Genomic DNA, 6,776 nt, shown 5'->3' on the forward strand with positions numbered 1-6,776 from the left:
GAACATTCAGGTAGCAGAGTTAAGAACGTGCTCTGTAAAGAGGAGACAATTAAACTAAGACCTGAAGGGTACGAAAGAATCAGCCATGCAAAGAGGGGTGAGTTGGGGAAGCAGGAGAAGCATCCCGGGCAGAAGGATGAGCTCGGGAAAGGCCCCGTGGCAGGAAAGATTGGCATCTGCACAGGTATCTGGGTGCTGAGGGTCTGGATGGTGGTAGGATGCGGTATCCCTGGAACCTGGTGCCACAAGGGGGCAGATTGAAAAGGACTAGAGGGTAGGCACCCTGGAAGGTCTAAGAGGCAGTAAGGTTTCAGGGGAAGAGAAGGGCTGGCGTTGGAGATCCAGCATCCCCTTGGTGAGAATCACCTTGCTTAACCTGAGTCTCAGCTTCCTCCCCTGTAAACTAGAGATCAAACTTTTCCCTCAAGGTTGTACCAAGTGCAATGATGTCAATGAAATGATTAGTACAAAGTAGATGCTCCAAAATGGCTGTTAGGATGATAGTCTCTTTCCATAATCTTTCCTGTCCTCATGACCCAGCTCCAAGGTGCTTTTTCCCACTCCCTCCACGGGCGGTAAGCTCCTTGAGAGCCAGAGCATGTCTGGCTCATCCTCATATCCCACCCCCTCCTCTCACAGAGAGCCTGGCACACTTTAGGAGCTCAGTAATGTCTGTGGCATTGAAGGCGAGTACACAAGTAGTTATAGTAACTAATAAACTGAAGAATGTTTTTGTGGAGGGCGTAGAAGTCACTGAGTCCAAGATGATCAAATGACTGAAGATGGGCCAAGAAGAAAGCATGCCATGGTCTGCTCACATCCCCAGCAGTGTCTGAGGTTCCCTCTGAAGCACACTGGAGAAATAGCCACTCATAAACACAGGCAGGAAGATGCAGGCTTTCCCTCTCCGCTTACGAAGGGCATTTCTAGGCAACATAGCAGGTTGTAATAACAAACAGGCAGGGTTTTTAAAAACAGCGTTTATTTACTGCTTTATGATCCACATAGTGCTTCCACGTACATCACTGCACTCAACAATTTGGTGACCTGGATAAGATATTGATTAGTCTCCTCTCCTCACTGTAGATGAAGGAGCCACAGAGCAGCAAGGGCAAGTTGCTTGCTTGTGGTTAAATAGTGAGATGCGAAACTAAACCATAATCCCGGATCTTTTGGGTCTAAATCCCCTGTGCCTTTTCCTATAGGACCATCACACACACTGACTCTTGATTAGGTACATGCAAAATGCTGCACGCACCCAGAGATGGGCAAAGCAGCCACACAGAACGGCGCGTGAAATTTCAGCCACAGCTAACCAATCCGGGTGGGGTCTTCTTAGAAGCTACCGCAGCATCTTGGCAACAGAGAAGGACGTCACCCCTCACTCCTCATGAAATAATTCATCAGCAAAGATGGACCCTCTCACATTGAGAAAGAGGGATGGGTCTTCAGGCTGACCTGTTCCCCTCTTCCAAGTCTTAGGAATCAAAGCTTACACCACTCAGTTGGGCCACTGACCGCCCCCCAGGGCTTCATATAAATTTTTAATATAATTTTTGAATCATAACACATTGAGAGTTTTTTAAAATACTTTTCAGCTAAAAAGTAAAAAATAAATAAAAAATAAAAGTCAATTCCACCCCCTCCCCCTTCTGCCTCGTTCTCATCTTCATCCCCTACCACAAATATCTGTTTATTCCCTCCAGAATTTATTTACACAAATAGAAGCAAACGTGAATGTATATTTTATCCCCTCCCACCTTATTTCTACATATGTTGTTATGTACAATTTCAGGGAGCGAATCCTTTCCCTCCACTGCCTTGGGCCTCCACTGCCAGCAAGCCCAAGGCCAGACAGGCAATCGATAGGCACTGGTTGGAGGGGAAAGGCCAGACTGAGCGGACAAATCGATCTCTGGTGTCAGTCCAGGGTGTGTAAGGCAAGTCCTGCAGACTGACATCTGTGCACAAGTGTCAGTGGCAAAGCAGCCCCAGTTTCTCAGAATGTAGCAGGGTCTGAGGAGGAGGTGTGTCCCGGCAACTCCTCCAGGTGGGGTGCAGAGCTAAAGGTCAGATGCTCCTAGGAGTGGTAATGACCTCGGCAGGCAACACCAGCACCTCTGTCCTCTGGCTCACCAAACAAAGAGCATCCTCAGGACAAAGGGCGCAGAGGACTTCGTTGAATTGTTACAGAAAACAAAGATGTGCCCAGAGATTTTAAGCACACGGAAATGGAGGAAGCTCCTCTTTCAAGTCCCCCAGCCTCACACGGCTTTCCAGATGACCCTAAAATGACTGGAGATTATTCTGCCCTATCCGGACCATGACCTGATGGGGCTTCTGGGAATGTGCTTGTTGATGGGCCCGGCTTCCACGAAAGGTAGCTCTGGGCCAGAGGCTGGGGAAGGCTTTCGTCAGGACCAGCACAGGCTCTTGTTTGCAGATGGTGCAAAATCACTGATGGGGAAGGGGGGTGTGCACACTGCCAAGAAAGTGGACTAATATTTTTGGGAAGTTTTAATTTGCTTCAATTAAAAATTCAGGCCAGCTCCGCACAAAACAGAAGTAGGTGAACTTATTTCCTGAAACTCTGCACCATCCTTTCTGGGCCCCTCCACCCCTGCAGAAGGAGGCTTGTCACTGAGAGAACCTCCACCCCGGCCAGCTTTTCCCAACTGGCCAGTTCCAAGATTCACACCATTTCCTCCCCATTCTCCGGCCAGATCAGACCTGGGCCCTGCTGGGGATGGGAGAGAGAAACCATCTGGCTCCAAGAGACAGGAAAAACCTGTCTCTGGGGCGTCAGCGCCAGCCTTCCAGGTCTGGGTCATGTCTATACACTCAGGGTTCTTTTCTTGAGCTTATTGGCTCTGTATCTTACAACCAGAGGAACAGGAGAAACACTTGAGAAGATCAGATGCTTTGAACAATGCATGGAACACAGTAAGGGCTCACTAAGCCACAGCTGTTAGGTTGTTACCTTCATCAGTATTTAGGGGTGTTCCTCTATAAATCTTTAACGGAGCCTCAAATACTGGCCCCACCACATCCTCCCTGCAGTCCCGGCCCAGAGAATGTAGTTGTTTCGAGGGAGTAGTTTATGAGCCACTGGGGAACACCTTTGGCCCTGACATATGCTCTAATGGACTCTGCGATAGAACCTGTGTCCTATTCATCTCTGTGGAGCGAAGGAATGAATAAATGCATCCATTCAGTGGGTTTATGAATGAGTATGTAATGCACATGCTTCAGGGGAGGAACAAAGCCGACCCACGTGCAGGTCAGGAAAGGCACAGCTGCTCAGAGTGGCCCTAAACACCCTAACGCCTTCTCCCCTGCTGGGGCCCAGCCGTTCTTTTCCCTCCCTGGAATCCAGGGACCTCGATATGGGACTTTCAGTCCTTCATGAGGAGGGCCTGAGGCTGAGTAACTGTCCTCCAGTAGCACTGATTCTTTCCCACACGGTTCCATCCTGCCGGGGCCCAGGGTTTGCAGAGGGCTGGCTGGGTCAAGGGTGGAACAAGATCCCAGGAGGATTTAAGTCTTCTCCCCGCCCCCCAGTCCCAGAAGCCACCCCCCGCCTTGGACTTCCCCAAAACAAAGCTTTACAGTGAGGCCTGTTATCAGAATACATCCCTCCCTGGGGAACCCTAAGTTGAATGCCTCTAGTCAGGGGTAGGGAGTCACCCCCTAGACCACTGTGAAAGAACCACTTCCCTTGCCCTCTAGGGCCACACCTTCCAAACACTCAGTGTTGACCTTTCCAAAGGTAACAGATAGGAATTCCAGAAACATAGTGGTCTCCCAAATTCAGGTGTGCAAAAAACTAGAACTTTTTCCTCTATAACTCAACTTTATCTTCGTGATGAGTCCCCATTTCTAACCGACAGAAAAGTCAGCCTGGTAACATTCTGATAAACTCAGCCCAATCAGTGATTTAAACTCAATCACTTCCCCACATGGGGGCCAGGCCTATCCCGCTCTCCTGAAGTGACCCCTGCAGCACTCTCTCAGCTGACCTCCAGGCCCCACTGCAGGCCTGCAGGATCTTCTGGGCCACCTCCCTTCTCCAGTCAAGAGAAGTCTGAGCAAATGTCACCAGCCCTATTCTTTTTTTTTTTTTTGATCTTGCTCAGTTTTTGTTTTTACTTTTTATTGGAGTATAGCTGATTTACAATGTTGTGTTATCTTCAGGTGTACAGCAAAGTGAATCAGTGATACATATACATATATCCACTCTTTTTTAGATCCTTTTCCCATATAGGCCATTACAGAGTATTGAGTAGAGTTCCCTGTGTTATACAGTTGGTCCTTATTAGTTATCTATTTTACATATAGTAGTGTGTATATGTCAATCCCAATCGCCCAATTTATCTCCCCCCACCCCTTTCCCCCCGGTAATCATAAGTTTGTTTTCTACACCTGTGACTCTATTTGTTTTGTAAATAAGTTCATTTGTACCATTTTTTTAGATTCCACATTAAAGTGGTAGGATATTTGTCTTCCTCTGACTTACTTCACTCAGTATGACAATCTCTAGGTCCATCCATGTTGCTGCAAATAGCATTATTTCGTTCTTTTTTATGGCTGAGTAATAGTCCACTGTATATATGTACCACATCTTCTTTATCCATTTATCTGTTGATGGACATTTAGGTTGCTTCCATGTCCTGGCTATTGTAAATAGAGCTGCAATGAACATTGGGGTGCCTGTATCTTTTCGAATCATGGTCTTCTCTGGATATATGCCCAGGAGAGGGATTACTGGATCATATGTTAGCTCTACTTTTTTTTTTTTTTTTTTTTTTTTTTTTTTTTTTTTATAAACTTATTTATTATTTTATTTATTTATTTTTGGCTGTGTTGGGTCTTCGTTGCTGTGTGGGGGCTTTCTCTAGTTGCAGCGAGTGGGGGCTACTCTTTGTTGCAGTGCACAGGCTTCTCAATGCAGTGGCTTCTCTTGTTGCGGAGTACAGACTCTAGGCACGCAGGCTCTAGAGCGCAGGCTCAGTAGTTGTGGCGCACGGGCTTAGTTGCTCCGCAGCATGTGGGATCTTCCAGGACCAGGGCTTGAACCCGTGTCCCCTGCATTGGCAGGCGGATTCTTAACCACTGTGCCACCAGGGAAGCCCTACTTTTAGTTTTTTAAGGAACCTCTATACTGTTCTCCATAGTGGCTGTACCAATTTACATTCCCACCAACAGTGTAGGAGGGTTCCCTTTTCTCCACACCCTCTCCAGCATTTGTTGTTTGTAGATTTTTTTGATGATGGCCATTCTGACCAGTGTGAGGTGATACCTCATTGTAGTTTTTTTTTTTTTTTTTTGCTGTACGCGGGCCGCTCGCTGCCGTGGCCTCTCCCGTTGCGGAGCACAGGCTCCGGATGCGCAGGCTCAGTGGCCATGGCTCACGGGCCCAGCCGCTCCGTAGCATGTGGGATCGTCCCGGACCGGGGCACGAACCCATGTCCCCTGCATCGGCAGGCGGACGCTCAACCACTGCGTCACCAGGGAAGCCCCTCATTGTAGTTTTGATTTGTATTTCTCTAATAACTAGTGATGTTGAGCATCTTTTCATGTGCTTTTTGGCCAACTGTATGTCTTCTTTGGAGAAATGTCTACTTAGATTTTCTGCCCATTTTTGGATTGGGTTGTTTTTTGATATTGAGCTGCATGAGCTGTTTGTATATTTTGGAGATTAATCCCTTGTTGGTTGCTTCGTTTACAAGTATTTTCTCCCATTCTGAGAGTTGTCTTTTCATTTTGTTTATGGTTCCCTTTGCTGTGCAAAAGCTTTTAAGTTTAATTAGGTCTCACTTATTTATTTTTGCTTTTATTCACCAGCCCTATTCTTCTAGGTCCTTCCCAACTGCCATATCTCCATCTGCCCCAGTGGCCTGGGGAGCATCTGACAGGTCACTGTCCTTCCTAATTCCAAACAGGGAGCGAGGCACAGGGCCCTCCGCCCTGAGAACCCCCCAATGTCAGGGGAGTTGCACCGACACTGCCTCTAATGCTCTTCTCTAAAAACCCTCCCCTCTTCCCCTCCAGACCTCTTATCTAGTTAAGGTCCCTTTCAAATCTCTTCTTACAGTTTAGCCCTTTCACTTAAAACTGCAAGATCCAGCATCTTGTTCTCTCCAGTCAGCTGGGAGGGGTGAAAACCACCCATAAATTAATACTTCTCCTAACATCTCACCACACTCTGGAGGAAAGACAAACTTCAAATATGGTGCATCTGGGCCTCCCCGTCCTAGACAAGTGTACGGTTATTCAGAGATCCCCAGCCCAGGATAAAGTGCGCAGTGATCCCTCTCTAAGCGGGGCTGGCACAGAGGCCCACGCACTGCAGTGAACGGGCAGGCAGTGCGCCCAGCGGTTTGCTGACAGCGCAGGTTTGAAGTCATACTAGCCTGGACTCATCAGGTCTCCTCTACTTACTGACGAGATCTTGGGCAAATCATCCACCTCCTCTAGGCCTCAGTTTCCTCACCTGTAACAAGATGCCACCACCTCCCAGGACCCCTGCGTGGAGCAGACTGTCAACACTGAACTCAGTGCCTGGCACGTACCTGCTCCCGAAATAAGGCCCACCCATTAGTTCTCAAAACCACACACACACTCAACCAGAGCCAGGCTTTGGGGCTCAACGGGAATCCCCACACTCCCTTCCCAAGCCCTTTTACCAGGACCTCTCTACACGAACGTGTGGGAGCCACTACTCCCCTTGTGTTCATTCTTGGGTGCAGGAAACAGATCCCTACTCAGGCTGGGTC

Source organism: Phocoena sinus, chromosome 7 (assembly GCF_008692025.1).
Source record: "Phocoena sinus isolate mPhoSin1 chromosome 7, mPhoSin1.pri, whole genome shotgun sequence".
Lineage (NCBI taxonomy): Eukaryota > Metazoa > Chordata > Mammalia > Artiodactyla > Phocoenidae > Phocoena > Phocoena sinus.